Genomic DNA, 24,439 nt, shown 5'->3' on the forward strand with positions numbered 1-24,439 from the left:
AAAACTGATAGTGAATTGTAACTTTCAGGGCCAGCTAATGACGATGGATCACTCAAATTGCGTCCCGATTCAATACATCGTCCTCCAGCAGACTTGTCTCCATGGGTCTATTGCTGCCTCGGGCACCTTATGGCCGTTCTGCTGTGGGTCAAAGATTTTAGAATCGGACGAAAAACTGATAGTGATTTGTAACATTCAGGGCCACCTAATGACGATGGACCACACAAATTGCGTCCCGATACAGTACATCGTCCACTAGCCGACTTGACTCCATGGGACTATTGCTGCCTCGGGTACCTTATGGCCGTTCTGCTGTGAGTCTAGATTATCGAATGGGACGAAAAACTGATAGTGAATTGTAACGTTAAGGGCCACCTAATGACGATGGATCACTCAAATTGCGTCCCGATTCAATACATCGTCCTCCAGCAGACTTGTCTCCATGCTTCTATTGCTGCCTCGGGCACCTTATGGCCGTTCTGCTGTGAGTCAAAGATTTACGAATCGGACGAAAAACTGATAGTGAATTGTAACTTTGGGGGCCACCTAATGACGATGGATCACTCAAATTGCGTCCCGATTCAATACATCGTCCTCCAGCCGACTTGACTCCATGGGTCTATTGCTGCCTAGGGCACCTTATGGCCGTTCTGCTGTGAGTCTAGATTGTCGAATGGGACAAAAAACTGATAGTGAATTGTAACGTTCAGGGCCTCCTAATGACGATGGATCACTCAAATTGCGTCCCGATTCAATACATCGTCCTCCAGCCGAGTTGACTCCATGGGACTATTGCTGCCTCGGGCACCTTATGGCCGTTCTGCTGTGAATCTAGATTATCGAATGGGATGAAAAACTGATAGTGAATTGTAACGTACAGGGCCACCTAATGACGATGGATCACTCGAATTGCGTCCCGATTCAATACATCGTCCTCCAGCAGACTTGTCTCCATGGGTCGATTGCTGCCTCGGGCACCTAATGGCCGTTCTGCTGTGAGTCAAAGATTTTCGAATCTGGCGAAAAACTGATAGTGAATTGTAACATTCAGGGCCACCTAATGACGATGGACCACGCAAATTGCGTCCCGATTCAATACATCGTCCCCCAGCCGAGTTGACTCCATGGGTCTATTGCTGCCTCTGGCACCTTATGGCCGTTCTGCTGTGAGTCAAAGATTTTCGAATCGGACGAAAAACAGATAATGAATTGTAACGTTCGGGGCCACCTAATGACGATGGATCACTCAAATTGCGTCCCGATTCAATACATCGTCCTCCAGCCGACTTGACTCCATGGGTCTATTGCTGCCGCGGGCACCTTATGGCCGTTCTGCTGTGAGTCTAGATTATCGAATGGGACAAAAAACTGATAGTGAATTGTAACGTTCAGGGCCTCCTAATGACGATGGATCACTCAAATTGCGTCCCGATTCAATACATCGTCCTCCAGCGGACTTGTCTCCATGGGTCTATTGCTGCCTCGGGCACCTTATGGCCGTTCTGCTGTGAGTCTATATTATCGAATGGGACGAAAAACTGATAGTGAATTGTAACGTACAGGGCCACCTAATGACGATGGATCACTCAAATTGCGTCCCGATTCAATACATCGTCCTCCAGCCGACTTGACTCCATGGGTCTATTGCTGCCTCGGGCACCTTATGGCCGTTCTGCTGTGAGTCTAGATTATCGAATGGGACGAAAAACTGATAGTGAATTGTAACGTTCAGGGCCTCCTAATGACGATGGATCACTCAAATTGCGTCCCGATTCAATACATCGTCCTCCAGCCGACTTGACTCCTTGGGTCTATTGCTGCCTCGGGCACCTTATGGCCGTTCTGCTGTGAGTCTAGATTATCGAATGGGACGAAAAACTGATAGTGAATTGTAACGTTCAGGGCCACCTAATGACGATGGATCACTCAAATTGCGTCCTGATTCAATACATCGTCCTCCAGCAGACTTGACTTCATGGGTCTATTGCTGCCTCGGGCACCTTATGGCCGTTCTGCTGTGAGTCAAAGATTTTCGAATCGGACGAAAAACTGTTAGTGAATTGTAACTTTCAGGGCCACCTAATGACGATGGATCACTCAAATTGCGTCCCGATTCAATACATCGTCCTCCAGCAGTCTTGTCTCCATGGGTCGATTGCTGCCTCGGGCACCTAATGGCCGTTCTGCTGTGAGTCAAAGATTTTCGAATCTGGCGAAAAACTGATAGTGAATTGTAACATTCAGGGCCACCTAATGACGATGGACCACGCAAATTGCGTCCCGATTCAATACATCGTCCCCCAGCCGAGTTGACTCCATGGGTCTATTGCTGCCTCGGGCACCTTATGGCCGTTCTGCTGTGAATCTAGATTATCGAATGGGACGAAAAACTGATAGTGAATTGTAACGTTCAGGGCCACCTAATGACGATGGATCACTCAAATTGCGTCCCGATTCAATACATCGTCCCCAGCCGACTTGTCTCCATGGGTCTATTGCTGCCTCGGGCACCTTATGGCCGTTCTGCTGTGAGTCTAGATTATCGAATGGGACGAAAAACTGAAAGTGAATTGTAACGTTCAGGGCCACCTAATGACGATGGATCACTCAAATTGCGTCCTGATTCAATACATCGTCCTCCAGCAGACTTGACTTCATGGGTCTATTGCTGCCTCTGGCACCTTATGGCCGTTCTGCTGTGAGTCAAAGATTTTCGAATCGGACGAAAAACTGATAGTGAATTGTAACTTTCAGGGCCAGCTAATGACGATGGATCACTCAAATTGCGTCCCGATTCAATACATCGTCCTCCAGCAGACTTGTCTCCATGGGTCGATTGCTGCCTCGGGCACCTTATGGCCGTTCTGCTGTGGGTCAAAGATTTTAGAATCGGACGAAAAACTGATAGTGATTTGTAACATTCAGGGCCACCTAATGACGATGGACCACACAAATTGCGTCCCGATACAGTACATCGTCCACTAGCCGACTTGACTCCATGGGACTATTGCTGCCTCGGGCACCTTATGGCCGTTCTGCTGTGAGACTAGATTATAGAATGGGATGAAAAACTGATAGTGAATTGTAACATTCAGGGCCACCTAATGACGATGGACCACGCAAATTGCGTCCCGATTCAATACATCGTCCTCCAGCCGAGTTGACTCCATGGGTCTATTGCTGCCTCGGGCACCTTATGGCCGTTCTGCTGTGAATCTAGATTATCGAATGGGACGAAAAACTGATGGTGAATTGTAACGTTCAGGGCCACCTAATGACGATGGATCACTCAAATTGCGTCCCGATTCAAGACATCGTCCCCAGCCGACTTGTCTCCATGGGTCTATTGCTGCCTCGGGCACCTTATGGCCGTTCTGCTGTGAGTCTAGATTATAGAATGGGATGAAAAACTGATAGTGAATTGTAACGTTCAGGGCCACCTAATGACGATGGATCACTCAAATTGCGTCCCGATTCAATACATCGTCCTGCAGCAGACTTGTCTCCATGGGTCGATTGCTGCCTCGGGCACCTAATGGCCGTTCTGCTGTGAGTCAAAGATTTTCGACTCGGACGAAAAACTGATAGTGAATTGTAACATTCAGGGCCACCTAATGACGATGGACCATGCAAATTGCGTCCCGATTCAATACATCGTCCTCCAGCCGAGTTGACTCCATGGGTCTATTGCTGCCGCGGGCACCTTATGGCCCTTCTGCTGTGAATCTAGATTATCGAATGGGACGAAAAACTGATGGTGAATTGTAACGTTCAGGGCCACCTAATGACGATGGATCACTCAAATTGCGTCCCGATTCAAGACATCGTCCCCAGCCGACTTGTCTCCATGGGTCTATTGCTGCCTCGGGCACCTTATGGCCGTTCTGCTGTGAGTCTAGATTGTAGAATGGGATGAAAAACTGATAGTGAATTGTAACGTTCAGGGCCACCTAATGACGATGGATCACTCAAATTGCGTCCCGATTCAATACATCGTCCTCCAGCAGACTTGTCTCCATGCTTCTATTGCTGCCTCGGGCACCTTATGGCCGTTCTGCTGTGAGTCAAAGATTTACGAATCGGACGAAAAACTGATGGTGAATTGTAACGTTCAGGGCCACCTAATGACGATGGACCACTCAAATTGCGTCCCGATTCAATACATCGTCCTCCAGCCGACTTGACTCCATGGGTCTATTGCTGCCTAGGGCACCTTATGGCCGTTCTGCTGTGAGTCTAGATTGTCGAATGGGACAAAAAACTGATAGTGAATTGTAACGTTCAGGGCCTCCTAATGACGATGGATCACTCAAATTGCGTCCCGATTCAATACATCGTCCTCCAGCCGAGTTGACTCCATGGGACTATTGCTGCCTCGGGCACCTTATGGCCGTTCTGCTGTGAATCTAGATTATCGAATGGGATGAAAAACTGATAGTGAATTGTAACGTACAGGGCCACCTAATGACGATGGATCACTCGAATTGCGTCCCGATTCAATACATCGTCCTCCAGCAGACTTGTCTCCATGGGTCGATTGCTGCCTCGGGCACCTAATGGCCGTTCTGCTGTGAGTCAAAGATTTTCGAATCTGGCGAAAAACTGATAGTGAATTGTAACATTCAGGGCCACCTAATGACGATGGACCACGCAAATTGCGTCCCGATTCAATACATCGTCCCCCAGCCGAGTTGACTCCATGGGTCTATTGCTGCCTCGGGCACCTTATGGCCGTTCTGCTGTGAATCTAGATTATCGAATGGGACGAAAAACTGATAGTGAATTGTAACGTTCAGGGCCACCTAATGACGATGGATCACTCAAATTGCGTCCCGATTCAATACATCGTCCCCAGCCGACTTGTCTCCATGGGTCTATTGCTGCCTCGGGCACCTTATGGCCGTTCTGCTGTGAGTCTAGATTATCGAATGGGACGAAAAACTGAAAGTGAATTGTAACGTTCAGGGCCACCTAATGACGATGGATCACTCAAATTGCGTCCTGATTCAATACATCGTCCTCCAGCAGACTTGACTTCATGGGTCTATTGCTGCCTCTGGCACCTTATGGCCGTTCTGCTGTGAGTCAAAGATTTTCGAATCGGACGAAAAACTGATAGTGAATTGTAACTTTCAGGGCCAGCTAATGACGATGGATCACTCAAATTGCGTCCCGATTCAATACATCGTCCTCCAGCAGACTTGTCTCCATGGGTCTATTGCTGCCTCGGGCACCTTATGGCCGTTCTGCTGTGGGTCAAAGATTTTAGAATCGGACGAAAAACTGATAGTGATTTGTAACATTCAGGGCCACCTAATGACGATGGACCACACAAATTGCGTCCCGATACAGTACATCGTCCACTAGCCGACTTGACTCCATGGGACTATTGCTGCCTCGGGCACCTTATGGCCGTTCTGCTGTGAGTCTAGATTATCGAATGGGACGAAAAACTGATAGTGAATTGTAACGTTAAGGGCCACCTAATGACGATGGATCACTCAAATTGCGTCCCGATTCAATACATCGTCCTCCAGCAGACTTGTCTCCATGCTTCTATTGCTGCCTCGGGCACCTTATGGCCGTTCTGCTGTGAGTCAAAGATTTACGAATCGGACGAAAAACTGATGGTGAATTGTAACGTTCAGGGCCACCTAATGACGATGGACCACTCAAATTGCGTCCCGATTCAATACATCGTCCTCCAGCCGACTTGACTCCATGGGTCTATTGCTGCCTAGGGCACCTTATGGCCGTTCTGCTGTGAGTCTAGATTGTCGAATGGGACAAAAAACTGATAGTGAATTGTAACGTTCAGGGCCTCCTAATGACGATGGATCACTCAAATTGCGTCCCGATTCAATACATCGTCCTACAGCCGAGTTGACTCCATGGGACTATTGCTGCCTCGGGCACCTTATGGCCGTTCTGCTGTGAATCTAGATTATCGAATGGGATGAAAAACTGATAGTGAATTGTAACGTACAGGGCCACCTAATGACGATGGATCACTCGAATTGCGTCCCGATTCAATACATCGTCCTCCAGCAGACTTGTCTCCATGGGTCGATTGCTGCCTCGGGCACCTAATGGCCGTTCTGCTGTGAGTCAAAGATTTTCGAATCTGGCGAAAAACTGATAGTGAATTGTAACATTCAGGGCCACCTAATGACGATGGACCACGCAAATTGCGTCCCGATTCAATACATCGTCCCCCAGCCGAGTTGACTCCATGGGTCTATTGCTGCCTCGGGCACCTTATGGCCGTTCTGCTGTGAATCTAGATTATCGAATGGGACGAAAAACTGATAGTGAATTGTAACGTTCAGGGCCACCTAATGACGATGGATCACTCAAATTGCGTCCCGATTCAATACATCGTCCCCAGCCGACTTGTCTCCATGGGTCTATTGCTGCCTCGGGCACCTTATGGCCGTTCTGCTGTGAGTCTAGATTATCGAATGGGACGAAAAACTGAAAGTGAATTGTAACGTTCAGGGCCACCTAATGACGATGGATCACTCAAATTGCGTCCTGATTCAATACATCGTCCTCCAGCAGACTTGACTTCATGGGTCTATTGCTGCCTCTGGCACCTTATGGCCGTTCTGCTGTGAGTCAAAGATTTTCGAATCGGACGAAAAACTGATAGTGAATTGTAACTTTCAGGGCCAGCTAATGACGATGGATCACTCAAATTGCGTCCCGATTCAATACATCGTCCTCCAGCAGACTTGTCTCCATGGGTCTATTGCTGCCTCGGGCACCTTATGGCCGTTCTGCTGTGGGTCAAAGATTTTAGAATCGGACGAAAAACTGATAGTGATTTGTAACATTCAGGGCCACCTAATGACGATGGACCACACAAATTGCGTCCCGATACAGTACATCGTCCACTAGCCGACTTGACTCCATGGGACTATTGCTGCCTCGGGCACCTTATGGCCGTTCTGCTGTGAGTCTAGATTATCGAATGGGACGAAAAACTGATAGTGAATTGTAACGTTAAGGGCCACCTAATGACGATGGATCACTCAAATTGCGTCCCGATTCAATACATCGTCCTCCAGCAGACTTGTCTCCATGCTTCTATTGCTGCCTCGGGCACCTTATGGCCGTTCTGCTGTGAGTCAAAGATTTACGAATCGGACGAAAAACTGATGGTGAATTGTAACGTTCAGGGCCACCTAATGACGATGGACCACTCAAATTGCGTCCCGATTCAATACATCGTCCTCCAGCCGACTTGACTCCATGGGTCTATTGCTGCCTAGGGCACCTTATGGCCGTTCTGCTGTGAGTCTAGATTGTCGAATGGGACAAAAAACTGATAGTGAATTGTAACGTTCAGGGCCTCCTAATGACGATGGATCACTCAAATTGCGTCCCGATTCAATACATCGTCCTCCAGCCGAGTTGACTCCATGGGACTATTGCTGCCTCGGGCACCTTATGGCCGTTCTGCTGTGAATCTAGATTATCGAATGGGATGAAAAACTGATAGTGAATTGTAACGTACAGGGCCACCTAATGACGATGGATCACTCGAATTGCGTCCCGATTCAATACATCGTCCTCCAGCAGACTTGTCTCCATGGGTCGATTGCTGCCTCGGGCACCTAATGGCCGTTCTGCTGTGAGTCAAAGATTTTCGAATCTGGCGAAAAACTGATAGTGAATTGTAACATTCAGGGCCACCTAATGACGATGGACCACGCAAATTGCGTCCCGATTCAATACATCGTCCCCCAGCCGAGTTGACTCCATGGGTCTATTGCTGCCTCGGGCACCTTATGGCCGTTCTGCTGTGAATCTAGATTATCGAATGGGACGAAAAACTGATAGTGAATTGTAACGTTCAGGGCCACCTAATGACGATGGATCACTCAAATTGCGTCCCGATTCAATACATCGTCCCCAGCCGACTTGTCTCCATGGGTCTATTGCTGCCTCGGGCACCTTATGGCCGTTCTGCTGTGAGTCTAGATTATCGAATGGGACGAAAAACTGAAAGTGAATTGTAACGTTCAGGGCCACCTAATGACGATGGATCACTCAAATTGCGTCCTGATTCAATACATCGTCCTCCAGCAGACTTGACTTCATGGGTCTATTGCTGCCTCTGGCACCTTATGGCCGTTCTGCTGTGAGTCAAAGATTTTCGAATCGGACGAAAAACTGATAGTGAATTGTAACTTTCAGGGCCAGCTAATGACGATGGATCACTCAAATTGCGTCCCGATTCAATACATCGTCCTCCAGCAGACTTGTCTCCATGGGTCTATTGCTGCCTCGGGCACCTTATGGCCGTTCTGCTGTGGGTCAAAGATTTTAGAATCGGACGAAAAACTGATAATGATTTGTAACATTCAGGGCCACCTAATGACGATGGACCACACAAATTGCGTCCCGATACAGTACATCGTCCACTAGCCGACTTGACTCCATGGGACTATTGCTGCCTCGGGCACCTTATGGCCGTTCTGCTGTGAATCTAGATTATAGAATGGGATGAAAAACTGATAGTGAATTGTAACGTTCAGGGCCACCTAATGACGATGGATCACTCAAATTGCGTCCCGATTCAATACATCGTCCTCCAGCAGACTTGTCTCCATGGGTCTATTGCTGCCTCGGGCACCTTATGGCAGGCCTGCTGTGACTCAAAGATTTTCGAATCGGACGAAAAACTGATAGTGAATTGTAACGTTCAGGGCCACCTAATGACGATGGATCACTCAAATTGCGTCCTGATTCAATACATCGTCCTCCAGCAGACTTGACTTCATGCCTCTATTGCTGCCTCGGGCACCTTAAGGCCGTTCTGCTGTGAGTCAAAGATTTTCGAATCGGACGAAAAACTGATAGTGAATTGTAACTTTGGGGGCCACCTAATGACGATGGATCACTCAAATTGCGTCCCGATTCAATACATCGTCCTCCAGCAGTCTTGTCTCCATGGGTCTATTGCTGCCTCGGGCACCTTATGGCAGGCCTGCTGTGACTCAAAGATTTTCGAATCGGACGAAAAACTGATAGTGAATTGTAACTATCAGGGCCTCCTAATGACGATGGAACACTCAAATTGCGTCCCGAATCAATACATCGTCCTCCAGCAGACTTGTCTCCATGCGTCTATTGCTGCCTCGGGCACCTTATGGCCGTTCTGCTGTGAGTCAAAGATTTTCGAATCGGACGAAAAACTGATAGTGAATTGTAACGTTCAGGGCCACCTAATGACGATGGATCACTCAAATTGCTTCCCGATTCAATACATTGTCCTCCAGCCGACATGTCTCCATGGGTCTATTGCTGCCTTGGCACCTAATGGCCGTTCTGCTGTGAGTCAAAGATTTTCGACTCGGACGAAAAACTGATAGTGAATTGTAACGTTCAGGGCCAACTAATGACGACGGATCACTCAAATTGCGTCCCGATTCAATACGTTGTCCTCCAGCAGCCTGTCTCCATGGGTCTATTGCAGCCTCGGGCACCTTATGGCCGATCAGCTGTGACTCAAAGATTTTCGAATCGGACGAAAAACTGATAGTGATTTGTAACATTCAGGGCCACCTAATGACGATGGATCACTCAAATTGCGTCCCGATTCAATACATCGTCCTCCAGCCGAGTTGACTCCATGGGTCTATTGCTGCCACGGGCACCTTATGGCCCTTCTGCTGTGAATCTAGATTATCGAATGGGACGAAAAACTGATGGTGAATTGTAAAGTTCAGGGACACCTAATGACGATGGATCACTCAAATTGCGTCCCGATTGAAGACATCGTCCCCAGCCGACTTGTCTCCATGGGTCTATTGCTGCCTCGGGCACCTTATGGCCGTTCTGCTGTGAGTCTAGATTATCGAATGGGACGAAAAACTGATAGTGAATTGTAACGTTAAGGGCCACCTAATGACGATGGATCACTCAAATTGCGTCCCGATTCAATACATCGTCCCCAGCCGACTTGACTCCATGGGACTATTGCTGGCTCGGGCACCTTATGGCCGTTCTGCTGTGAGTCTAGATTATAGAATGGGATGAAAAACTGATAGTGAATTGTAACGTTCAGGGCCACCTAATGACGATGGATCACTCAAATTGCGTCCCGATTCAATACATCGTCCTCCAGCAGACTTGTCTCCATGGGTCGATTGCTGCCTCGGGCACCTAATGGCCGTTCTGCTGTGAGTCAAAGATTTTCGACTCGGACGAAAAACTGATAGTGAATTGTAACATTCAGGGCCACCTAATGTCGATGGACCATGCAAATTGCGTCCCGATTCAATACATCGTCCTCCAGCCGAGTTGACTCCATGGGTCTATTGCTGCCACGGGCACCTTATGCCCCTTCTGCTGTGAATCTAGATTATCGAATTTGACGAAAAACTGATGGTTAATTGTAACGTTCAGGGCCACCTAATGACGATGGATCACTCAAATTGCGTCCCGATTCAATACATCGTCCTCCAGCAGACTTGTCTCCATGGGTCTATTGCTGCCTCGGGCACCATATGGCAGGCCTGCTGTGACTCAAAGATTTACGAATCGGACGAAAAACTGATAGTGAATTGTAACGTTCAGGGCCACCTAATGACGATGGATCACTCAAATTGCGTCCTGATTCAATACATCGTCCTCCAGCAGACTTGACTTCATGCCTCTATTGCTGCCTCGGGCACCTTAAGGCCGTTCTGCTGTGAGTCAAAGATTTTCGAATCGGACGAAAAACTGATAGTGAATTGTAACTTTGGGGGACACCTAATGACGATGGATCACTCAAATTGCGTCCCGATTCAATACATCGTCCTCCAGCAGTCTTGTCTCCATGGGTCGATTGCTGCCTCGGGCACCTTATGGCCGTTCTGCTGTGAGTCAAAGATTTTCGAATCGGACGAAAAACTGATAGTGAATGGTAAGGTTCAGGTCCTCCTAATGACGATGGAACACTCAAATTGCGTCTCGATTCAATACATCGTCCTCCAGCAGACTTGTCTCCATGGGTCTATTGCTGCCTCGGGCACCTTATGGCCGTTCTGCTGTGAGTCAAAGATTTTCGAATCGGACGAAAAACTGATAGTGATTTGTAACATTCAGGGCCACCTAATGACGATGGACCACACAAATTGCGTCCCGATTCAGTACATCGTCCACTAGCCGACTTGACTCCATGGGACTATTGCTGCCTCGGGCACCTTATGGCCGTTCTGCTGTGAGTCTAGATTGTAGAATGGGATGAAAAACTGATAGTGAATTGTAACGTTCAGGGCCACCTAATGACGATGGATCACTCAAATTGCGTCCCGATTCAATACATCGTCCCCAGCCGACTTGACTCCATGGGACTATTGCTGGCTCGGGCACCTTATGGCCGTTCTGCTGTGAGTCTAGATTATAGAATGGGATGAAAAACTGATAGTGAATTGTAACGTTCAGGGCCACCTAATGACGATGGATCACTCAAATTGCGTCCCGATTCAATACATCGTCCTCCAGCAGACTTGTCTCCATGGGTCGATTGCTGCCTCGGGCACCTAATGGCCGTTCTGCTGTGAGTCAAAGATTTTCGACTGGGACGAAAAACTGATAGTGAATTGTAACATTCAGGGCCACCTAATGACGATGGACCATGCAAATTGCGTCCCGATTCAATACATCGTCCTCCAGCCGAGTTGACTCCATGGGTCTATTGCTGCCACGGGCACCTTATGGCCCTTCTGCTGTGAATCTAGATTATCGAATGGGACGAAAAACTGATGGTGAATTGTAACGTTCAGGGCCACCTAATGACGATGGATCACTCAAATTGCGTCCCGATCAAGACATCGTCCCCAGCCGACTTGTCTCCATGGGTCTATTGCTGCCTCGGGCACCTTATGGCCGTTCTGCTGTGAGTCTAGATTATAGAATGGGATGAAAAACTGATAGTGAATTGTAACGTTCAGGGCCACCTAATGACGATGGATCACTCAAATTGCGTCCCGATTCAATACATCGTCCTCCAGCAGACTTGTCTCCATGGGTCTATTGCTGCCTCGGGCACCTTATGGCAGGCCTGCTGTGACTCAAAGATTTTCGAATCGGACGAAAAACTGATTGTGAATTGTAACGTTCAGGGCCACCTAATGACGATGGATCACTCAAATTGCGTCCTGATTCAATATATCGTCCTCCAGCAGACTTGACTTCATGCCTCTATTGCTGCCTCGGGCACCTTAAGGCCATTCTGCTGTGAGTCAAAGATTTTCGAATCGGACGAAAAACTGATAGTGAATTGTAACTTTGGGGGCCACCTAATGACGATGGATCACTCAAATTGCGTCCCGATTCAATACATCGTCCTCCAGCAGTCTTGTCTCCATGGGTCGATTGCTGCCTCGGGCACCTTATGGCCGTTCTGCTGTGAGTCAAAGATTTTCGAATTGGACGAAAAACTGATAGTGAATGGTAAGGTTCAGGGCCTCCTAATGACGATGGAACACTCAAATTGCGTCTCGATTCAATACATCGTCCTCCAGCAGACTTGTCTCCATGGGTCGATTGCTGCCTCGGGCACCTTATGGCCGTTCTGCTGTGAGTCAAAGATTTTCGAATCGGACGAAATCTGATAGTGATTTGTAACATTCAGGGCCACCTAATGACGATGGACCACACAAATTGCGTCCCGATTCAGTACATCGTCCACTAGCCGACTTGACTCCATGGGACTATTGCTGCCTCGGGCACCTTATGGCCGTTCTGCTGTGAGCCTAGATTGTAGAATGGGATGAAAAACTGATAGTGAATTGTAATGTTCAGGGCCACCTAATGACGATGGATCACTCAAATTGCGTCCCGATTCAATACATCGTCCCCAGCCGACTTGACTCCATGGGACTATTGCTGGCTCGGGCACCTTATGGCCGTTCTGCTGTGAGTCTAGATTATAGAATGGGATGAAAAACTGATAGTGAATTGTAACGTTCAGGGCCACCTAATGACGATGGATCACTCAAATTGCGTCCCGATTCAATACATCGTCCTCCAGCAGACTTGTCTCCATGGGTCGATTACTGCCTCGGGCACCTAATGGCCGTTCTGCTGTGAGTCAAAGATTTTCGACTCGGACGAAAAACTGATAGTGAATTGTTACATTCAGGGCCACCAAATGACGATGGACCATGCAAATTGCGTCCCGATTCAATACATCGTCCTCCAGCCGAGTTGACTCCATGGGTCTATTGCTGCCACGGGCACCTTATGGCCCTTCTGCTGTGAATCTAGATTATCGAATGGGACGAAAAACTGATGGTGAATTGTAACGTTCAGGGCCACCTAATGACGATGGATCACTCAAATTGCGTCCCGATTCAAGACATCGTCCCCAGCCGACTTGTCTCCATGGGTCTATTGCTGCCTCGGGCACCTTATGGCCGTTCTGCTGTGAGTCTAGATTATCGAATGGGACGAAAAACTGATAGTGAATTGTAACGTTAAGGGCCACCTAATGACGATGGATCACTCAAATTGCGTCCCGATTCAATACATCGTCCTCCAGCAGACTTGTCACCATGCTTCTATTGCTGCCTCGGGCACCTTATGGCCGTTCTGCTGTGAGTCAAAGATTTACGAATCGGACGAAAAACTGATGGTGAATTGTAACGTTCAGGGCCACCTAATGACGATGGACCACTCAAATTGCGTCCCGATTCAATACATCGTCCTCCAGCCGACTTGACTCCATGGGACTATTGCTGCCTAGGGCACCTTATGGCCGTTCTGCTGTGAGTCTAGATTGTCGAATGGGACAAAAAACTGATAGTGAATTGTAACGTTCAGGGCCTCCTAATGACGATGGATCACTCAAATTGCGTCCCGATTCAATACATCGTCCTCCAGCCGAGTTGACTCCATGGGACTATTGCTGCCTCGAGCACCTTATGGCCGTTCTGCTGTGAATCTAGATTATCGAATGGGATGAAAAACTGATAGTGAATTGTAACGTACAGGGCCACCTAATGACGATGGATCACTCGAATTGCGTCCCGATTCAATACATCGTCCTCCAGCAGACTTGTCTCCATGGGTCTATTGCTGCCTCGGGCACCTTATGGCAGTCCTGCTGTGACTCAAAGATTTTCGAATCGGACGAAAAACTGATAGTGAATTGTAACGTTCAGGGCCTCCTAATGACGATGGAACACTCAAATTGCGTCCCGATTCAATACATCGTCCTCCAGCAGACTTGTCTCCATGCGTCTATTGCTGCCTCGGGCACCTTATGGTCGTTCTGCTGTGAGTGAATGATTTTCGAATCGGACGAAAAACTGATAGTGAATTGTAACATTCAGGGCCACCAAATGACGAATGGACCACGCAAATTGCGTCCCGATTCAATACATCGTCCTCCAGCCGACTTGACGCCATGGGTCTATTGCTGCCTCGGGCACCTTATGGCCGTTCTGCTGTGAGTGTAGATTATCGAATGGGACAAAAAACTGATAGTGAATTGTAACGTTCAGGGCCTCCTAATGACGATGGATCACTCAAATTGCGTCCCGATTCAATACATCGTCCTCCAGCAGACTTGTCTCCATGGGTCTATTGCTGCCTCGGGCACCTTATGGCCGTTCTGCTGTGAGTCTAGATTATCGAATGGGACGAAAAACTGATAGAGAATTGTAACGTTCAGAGCCACCTAATGACGATGGATCTCTCAAATTGCGTCCCGATTCAATACATCGTCCTCCAGCCGACTTGACTCCATGGGTCTATTGCTGCCTCGGGCACCTTATGGCCGTTCTGCTGTGAGTCTAGATTATCGAATGGGACGAAATACTGATAGTGAATTGTAACGTTCAGGGCCTCCTAATGACGATGGATCACTCAAATTGCGTCCCGATTCAATACATCGTCCTCCAGCAGACTTGTCTCCATGGGTTGATTGCTGCCTCGAGCACCTAATGGCCGTTCTGCTGTGAGTCAAAGATTTTCGAATCGGACGAAAAACTGATAGTGAATTGTAACATTCAGGGCCACCTAATGACGATGGACCACGCAAATTGCGTCCCGATTCAATACATCGTCCTCCAGCCGAGTTGACTCCATGGGTCTATTGCTGCCTCGGGCACCTTATGGCCGTTCTGCTGTGAATTTAGATTATCGAATGGGACGAAAAACTGATAGTGAATTGTAACGTTCAGGGCCACCTAATGACGATGGATCACTCAAATTGCGTCCCGATTCAATACATCGTCCCCAGCCGACTTGTCTCCATGGGTCTATTGCTGCCTCGGGCACCTTATGGCCGTTCTGCTGTGAGTCTAGATTATCGAATGGGACGAAAAACTGATAGTGAATTGTAACGTTCAGGGCCACCTAATGACGATGGATCACTCAAATTGTGTCCTGATTCAATACATCGTCCTCCAGCAGACTTGACTTCATGGGTCTATTGCTGCCTCTGCCACCTTATGGCCGTTCTGCTGTGAGTCAAAGATTTTCGAATCGGACGAAAAACTGATAATGAATTGTAACGTTCAGGGCCTCCTAATGACGATGGATCACTCAAATTGCGTCCCGATTCAATACATCGTCCTCCAGCCGACTTGACTCCTTGGGTCTATTGCTGCCTCGGGCACCTTATGGCCGTTCTGCTGTGAGTCTAGATTATCGAATGGGACGAAAAACTGATAGTGAATTGTAACGTTCAGGGCCACCTAATGACGATGGATCACTCAAATTGCGTCCTGATTCAATACATCGTCCTCCAGCAGACTTGACTTCATGGGTCTATTGTTGCCTCGGGCACCTTATAGCCGTTCTGCTGTGAGTCAAAGACTTTAGAATCCGACGAAAAACTGATGGTGAATTGTAACGTTCAGGGCCTCCTAATGACGATGGAACACTCAAATTGCGTCCCGATTCAATACATCGTCCTCCAGCAGACTTGTCTCCATGCGTCTATTGCTGCCTCGGGCACCTTATGGCCGTTCTGCTGTGAGTGAATGAATTTCGAATCGGACGAAAAACTGATTGTGAATTGTAACGTTCAGGGCCTCCTAATGACGATGGAACACTCAAATTGCGTCCCGATTCAATACATCGTCCTCCAGCAGACTTGTCTCCATGCGTCTATTGCTGCCTCGGGCACCTTATGGCCGTTCTGCTGTGAGTGAATGAATTTCGAATCGGACGAAAAACTGATTGTGAATTGTAACATTCAGGGCCACCAAATGACGATGGACCACGCAAATTGCGTCCCGATTCAATACATCGTCCTCCAGCCGACTTGACTCATGGGTCTATTGCTGCCTCGGGCACCTTATGGCCGTTCTGCTGTGAGTGTAGATTATCGAATGGGACAAAAAACTGATAGTGAATTGTAACGTTCAGGGCCTCCTAATGACAATGGATCACTCAAATTGCGTCCCGATTCAATACATCGTCCTCCAGCAGACTTGTCTCCATGGGTCTATTGCTGCCTCGGGCACCTTATGGCCGTTCTGCTGTGAGTCTAGATTATCGAATGGGACGAAAAACTGATAGAGAATTGTAACGTTCAGAGCCACCTAATGACGATGGATCTCTCAAATTGCGTCCCGATTCAATACATCGTCCTCCAGCCGACTTGACTCCATGGGTCTATTGCTGCCTCGGGCACCTTATGGCCGTTCTGCTGTGAGTCTAGATTATCGAATGGGACGAAAAACTGATAGTGAATTGTAACGTTCAGGGCCTCCTAATGACGATGGATCACTCAAATTGCGTCCCGATTCAATACATCGTCCTCCAGCCGACTTGATTCCATGGGTTCATTGCTGCCTCGGGCACCTTATGGCCGTTCTGCTGTGAGTCTAGATTATCGAATGGGACGAAATACTGATAGTGAATTGTAACGTTCAGGGCCTCCTAATGACGATGGATCACTCAAATTGCGTCCCGATTCAATACATCGTCCTCCAGCAGACTTGTCTCCATGGGTTGATTGCTGCCTCGGGCACCTAATGGCCGTTCTGCTGTGAGTCAAAGATTTTCGAATCGGACGAAAAACTGATAGTGAATTGTAACATTCAGGGCCACCTAATGACGATGGACCACGCAAATTGCGTCCCGCTTCAATACATCGTCCTCCAGCCGAGTTGACTCCATGGGTCTATTGCTGCCTCGGGCACCTTATGGCCGTTCTGCTGTGAATTTAGATTATCGAATGGGACGAAAAACTGATAGTGAATTGTAACGTTCAGTGCCACCTAATGACGATGGATCACTCAAATTGCGTCCCGATTCAATACATCGTCCCCAGCCGACTTGTCTCCATGGGTCTATTGCTGCCTCGGGCACCTTATGGCCGTTCTGCTGTGAGTCTAGATTATCGAATGGGACGAAAAACTGATAGTGAATTGTATCGTTCAGGGCCACCTAATGACGATGGATCACTCAAATTGCGTCCTGATTCAATACATCGTCCTCCAGCAGACTTGACTTCATGGGTCTCTTGCTGCCTCTGGCACCTTATGGCCGTTCTGCTGTGAGTCAAAGATTTTCGAATCGGACGAAAAACTGATAATGAATTGTAACGTTCAGGGCCACCTAATGACGATGGATCACTCAAATTGCGTCCCGATTCAATACATCGTCCTCCAGCCGACTTGACTCCATGGGTCTATTGCTGCCGCGGGCACCTTATGGCCGTTCTGCTGTGAGTCTAGATTATCGAATGGGACAAAAAACTGATAGTGAATTGTAACGTTCAGGGCCTCCTAATGACGATGGATCACTCAAATTGCGTCCCGATTCAATACATCGTCCTCCAGCGGACTTGTCTCCATGGGTCTATTGCTGCCTCGGGCACCTTATGGCCGTTCTGCTGTGAGTCTAGATTATCGAATGGGACGAAAAACTGATAGTGAATTGTAACGTACTGGGCCACCTAATGACGATGGATCACTCAAATTGCGTCCCGATTCAATACATCGTCCTCCAGCCGACTTGACTCCATGGGTCTATTGCTGCCTCGGGCACCTTATGGCCGTTCTGCTGTGAGTCTAGATTATCGAATGGGACGAAAAACTGATAGTGAATTGTAACGTTCAGGGCCTCCTAATGACGATGGATCACTCAAATTGCGTCCCGATTCAATACATCGTCCTCCAGCCGACTTGACTCCTTGGGTCTATTGCTGCCTCGGGCACCTTATGGCCGTTCTGCTGTGAGTCTAGATTATCGAATGGGACGAAAAACTGATAGTGAATTGTAACGTTCAGGGCCACCTAATGACGATGGATCACTCAAATTGCGTCCTGATTCAATACATCGTCCTCCAGCAGACATGACTTCATGGGTCTATTGCTGCCTCGGGCACCTTATGGCCGTTCTGCTGTGAGTCAAAGATTTTCGAATCGGACGAAAAACTGATAGTGAATTGTAACTTTCAGGGCCACCTAATGACGATGGATCACTCAAATTGCGTCCCGATTCAATACATCGTCCTCCAGCAGTCTTGTCTCCATGGGTCGATTGATGCCTCGGGCACCTAATGGCCGTTCTGCTGTGAGTCAAAGACTTTAGAATCGGACGAAAAACTGATGGTGAATTGTAACATACAGGGCCACCTAGTGACGATGGACCACGCAAATTGCGTCCCGATTCAATACATCGTCCTCCAGCCGAGTTGACTCCATGGGTCTATTGCTGCCTCGGGCACCTTATGGCCGTTCTGCTGTGAATCTAGATTATCGAATTGGACGAAAAACTGGTAGTGAATTGTAACGTTCAGGGCCACCTAATGACGATGAATCACTCAAATTGCGTCCCGATTCAGTACATCGTCCACTAGCCGACTTGACTCCATGGGACTATTGCTGCCTCGGGCACCTTATGGCCGTTCTGCTGTGAGTCTAGATTATCGAATGGGATGAAAAACTGATAGTGAATTGTAACGTACAGGGCCACCTAATGACGATGGATCACTCAAATTGCGTCCCGATTCAATACATCGTCCTCCAGCAGACTTGTCTCCATGGGTCTATTGCTGCCTCGGGCACCTTATGGCAGTCCAGCTGTGACTCAAAGATTTTCGAATCGGACGAAAAACTGACGGAGAATTGTAACGTTCAGGACCTCCTAATGACGATGGAACACTCAAATTGCGTCCCGATTCAATACATCGTCCTCCAGCAGACTTGTCTCCATGGGTCTATTGCTGCCTCGGGCACCTTATGGCCGTTCTGCTGTGAGTCTAGATTATCGAATGGGACGAAAAACTGATAGTGAATTGTAACTTTCAGGGCGTCCTAATGACGATGGATCACTCAAATTGCGTCCCGATTCAATACATCGTCCTCCAGCAGACTTGTCTCCATGGGTCGATTGCTGCATCGGGCACCTAATGGCCGTTCTGCTGTGAGTCAAAGATTTTCGAATCGGGCGAAAAACTGATAGCGAAATGTAACATTCAGGGCCACCTAATGACGATGGACCACTCAAATTGCGTCCCGATTCAATACATCGTCCTCCAGCCGAGTTGACTCCATGGGTCTATTGCTGCCACGGGCACCTTATGGCCGTTCTGCTGTGAATCTAGATTATCGAATGGGACGAAAAACTGATAGCGAATTGTAACGTTCAGGGCCACCTAATGACGATGGATCACTCAAATTGCGTCCCGATTCAATACATCGTCCCCAGCCGACTTGACTCCATGGGACTAGTGCTGCCTCGGGCACCTTATGGCCGTTCTGCTGTGAGTCTAGATTATCGAATGGGACGAAAAACTGATAGGGAATTGTAACGTTCAGGGCCACCTAATGTCGATGGATCTCTCAAATTGCGTCCCGATTCAATACATCGTCCTCCAGCCGACTTGACTCCATGGGTCTATTGCTGCCTCGGGCACCTTATGGCCGTTCTGCTGTGAGTCTAGATTATCGAATGGGACGAAAAACTGATAGTGAATTGTAACGTTCAGGGCCTCCTAATGACGATGGATCACTCAAATTGCGTCCCGATTCAATACATCGTCCTCCAGCCGACTTGACTCCATGGGTCTATTGCTGCCTCGGGCACCTTATGGCCGTTCTGCTGTGAGTCTAGATTATCGAATGGGACGAAAAACTGATAGTGAATTGTAACGTTCAGGGCGTCCTAATGACGATGGATCACTCAAATTTCGTCCCGATTCAATACATCGTCCTCCAGCAGACTTGTCTCCATGGGTCGATTGCTGCCTCGGGCACCTAATGGCCGTTCTGCTGTGAGTCAAAGATTTCGATTCGGGCGAAAAACTGATAGTGAATTGTAACATTCAGGGCCACCTAATGACGATGGACCACGCAAATTGCGTCCCGATTCAACACATCGTCCTCCAGCCCAGTTGACTCCATGGGTCTATTGCTGCCTCGGGCACCTTATGGCCGTTCTGCTGTGAATCTAGATTATCGAATGGGACGAAAAACTGATAGTGAATTGTAACGTTCAGGGCCACCTAATGACGATGGATCACTCAAATTGCGTCCCGATTCAATACATCGTCCCCAGCCGACTTGTCTCCATGGGTCTATTGCTGCCTCGGGCACCTTATGGCCGTTCTGCTGTGAGTCTAGATTATCGAATGGGACGAAAAACTGATAGTGAATTGTAACGTTCAGGGCCACCTAATGACGATGGATCACTCAAATTGCGTCCTGATTCAATACATCGTCCTCCAGTAGACTTGACTTCATGGGTCTATTCCTGCCTCTGGCACCTTATGGCCGTTCTGCTGTGAGTCAAAGATTTTCGAATCGGACGAAAAACTGATAGTGAATTGTAACTTTCAGGGCCACCTAATGACGATGGATCACTCAAATTGCGTCCCGATTCAATACATCGTCCTCCAGCAGACTTGTCTCCAAGGGTCGATTGCTGCCTCGGGCACCTTATGGCCGTTCTGCTGTGGGTCAAAGATTTTCGAATCGGACGAAAAACTGATAGTGATTTGTAACATTCAGGGCCACCTAATGACGATGGACCACACAAATTGCGTCTCGATACAGTACATCGGCCACTAGCCGACTTGACTCCATGGGACTATTGCTGCCTCGGGCACCTTATGGCCGTTCTGCTGTGAGTCTAGATTATAGAATGGGATGAAAAACTGATAGTGAATTGTAACGTTCAGGGCCACCTAATGACGATGGATCACTCAAATTGCGTCCCGATTCAATACATCGTCCTCCAGCCGACTTGTCTCCATTGGTCTATTGCTGCCTCGGGCACGTAATGGCCGTTCTGCTGTGAGTCAAAGACTTTAGAATCGGACGAAAAACTGATGGTGAATTGTAACATACAGGGCCACCTAGTGACGATGGACCACGCAAATTGCGTCCCGATTCAATACATCGTCCTCCAGCCGAGTTGACTCCATGGGTCTATTGCTGCCTCGGGCACCTTATGGCCGTTCTGCTGTGAATCTAGATTATCTAATTGGACGAAAAACTGGTAGTGAATTGTAACGTTCAGGGCCACCTAATGACGATGAATCACTCAAATTGCGTCCCGATTCAGTACATCGTCCACTAGCCGACTTGACTCCATGGGACTATTGCTGCCTCGGGCACCTTATGGCCGTTCTGCTGTGAGTCTAGATTATCGAATGGGATGAAAAACTGATAGTGAATTGTAACGTACAGGGCCACCTAATGACGATGGATCACTCAAATTGCGTCCCGATTCAATACATCGTCCTCCAGCAGACTTGTCTCCATGGGTCTATTGCTGCCTCGGGCACCTTATGGCAGTCCAGCTGTGACTCAAAGATTATCGAATCGGACGAAAAACTGATGGAGAATTGTAACGTTCAGGGCGTCCTAATGACGATGGACCACTCAAATTGCGTCCCGATTCAATACATCGTCCTCCAGCCGAGTTGACTCCATGGGTCTATTGCTGCCTCGGGCACCATATGGCCGTTCTGCTGTGAATCTAGATTATCGAATGGGACGAAAAACTGATAGCGAATTGTAACGTTCAGGGCCACCTAATGACGATGGATCACTCAAATTGCGTCCCGATTCAATACATCGTCCCCAGCCGACTTGACTCCATGGGACTAGTGCTGCCTCGGGCACCTTATGGCCGTTCTGCTGTGAGTCTAGATTATCGAATGGGACGAAAAACTGATAGGGAATTGTAACGTTCAGGGCCACCTAATGACGATGGATCTCTCAAATTGCGTCCCGATTCAATACATCGTCCTCCAGCCGAGTTGACTCCATGGGTCTATTGCTGCCTCGGGCACCTTATGGCCGTTCTGCTGTGAATCTAGATTATCGAATGGGACGAAAAACTGATAGTGATTTGTAACGTTCAGGGCCACCTAATGACGATGGATCACTCAAATTGCGTCCCGATTCAATACATCGTCCCCAGCCGACTTGTCTCCATGGGTCTATTGCTGCCTCGGGCACCTTATGGCCGTTCTGCTGTGAGTCTAGATTATCGAATGGGACGAAAAACTGATAGTGAATTGTAACGTTCAGGGCCACCTAATGGCGATGGATCACTCAAATTGCGTCCTGATTCAATACATCGTCCTCCAGCAGACTTGACTTCATGGGTCTATTGCTGCCTCTGGCACCTTATGGCCGTTCTGCTGTGAGTCAAAGATTTTCGAATCGGGCGAAAAACTGATAGCGAAATGTAACATTCAGGGCCACCTAATGACGATGGACCACTCAAATTGCGTCCCGATTCAATACATCGTCCTCCAGCCGAGTTGACTCCATGGGTCTATTGCTGCCACGGGCACCTTATGGCCGTTCTGCTGTGAATCTAGATTATCGAATGGGACGAAAAACTGATAGCGAATTGTAACGTTCAGGGCCACCTAATGACGATGGATCACTCAAATTGCGTCCCGATTCAATACATCGTCCCCAGCCGACTTGACTCCATGGGACTAGTGCTGCCTCGGGCACCTTATGGCCGTTCTGCTGTGAGTCTAGATTATCGAATGGGACGAAAAACTGATAGTGAATTGTAACGTTCAGGGCCACCTAATGTCGATGCATCTCTCAAATTGCGTCCCGATTCAATACATCGTCCTCCAGCCGACTTGACTCCATGGGTCTATTGCTGCCTCGGGCACCTTATGGCCGTTCTGCTGTGAGTCTAGATTATCGAATGGGACGAAAAACTGATAGTGAATTGTAACGTTCAGGGCCTCCTAATGACGATGGATCACTCAAATTGCGTCCCGATTCAATACATCGTCCTCCAGCCGACTTGACTCCATGGGTCTATTGCTGCCTCGGGCACCTTATGGCCGTTCTGCTGTGAGTCTAGATTATCGAATGGGACGAAAAACTGATAGTGAATTGTAACGTTCAGGGCGTCCTAATGACGATGGATCACTCAAATTTCGTCCCGATTCAATACATCGTCCTCCAGCAGACTTGTCTCCATGGGTCGATTGCTGCCTCGGGCACCTAATGGCCGTTCTGCTGTGAGTCAAAGATTTCGATTCGGGCGAAAAACTGATAGTGAATTGTAACATTCAGGGCCACCTAATGACGATGGACCACGCAAATTGCGTCCCGATTCAATACATCGTCCTCCAGCCCAGTTGACTCCATGGGTCTATTGCTGCCTCGGGCACCTTATGGCCGTTCTGCTGTGAATCTAGATTATCGAATGGGACGAAAAACTGATAGTGAATTGTAACGTTCAGGGCCACCTAATGACGATGGATCACTCAAATTGCGTCCCGATTCAATACATCGTCCCCAGCCGACTTGTCTCCATGGGTCTATTGCTGCCTCGGGCACCTTATGGCCGTTCTGCTGTGAGTCTAGATTATCGAATGGGACGAAAAACTGATAGTGAATTGTAACGTTCAGGGCCACCTAATGACGATGGATCACTCAAATTGCGTCCTGATTCAATACATCGTCCTCCAGCAGACTTGACTTCATGGGTCTATTCCTGCCTCTGGCACCTTATGGCCGTTCTGCTGTGAGTCAAAGATTTTCGAATCGGACGAAAAACTGATAGTGATTTGTAACATTCAGGGCCACCTAATGACGATGGACCACACAAATTGCGTCTCGATACAGTACATCGGCCACTAGCCGACTTGACTCCATGGGACTATTGCTGCCTCGGGCACCTTATGGCCGTTCTGCTGTGAGTCTAGATTATAGAATGGGATGAAAAACTGATAGTGAATTGTAACGTTCAGGGCCACCTAATGACGATGGATCACTCAAATTGCGTCCCGATTCAATACATCGTCCTCCAGCAGACTTGTCTCCATGGGTCTATTGCTGCCTCGGGCACCTTATGGCAGGCCTGCTGTGACTCAAAGATTTTCGAATCGGACGAAAACTGATAGTGATTTGTAACGTTCAGGGCCTCCTAATGACGATGGAACACTCAAATTGCGTCCCGATTCAATACATCGTCCTCCGGCAGACTT

The sequence above is a fragment of the Schistocerca cancellata genome, chromosome 1 (assembly GCF_023864275.1).
Source record: "Schistocerca cancellata isolate TAMUIC-IGC-003103 chromosome 1, iqSchCanc2.1, whole genome shotgun sequence".
Classification (NCBI taxonomy): domain Eukaryota; kingdom Metazoa; phylum Arthropoda; class Insecta; order Orthoptera; family Acrididae; genus Schistocerca; species Schistocerca cancellata.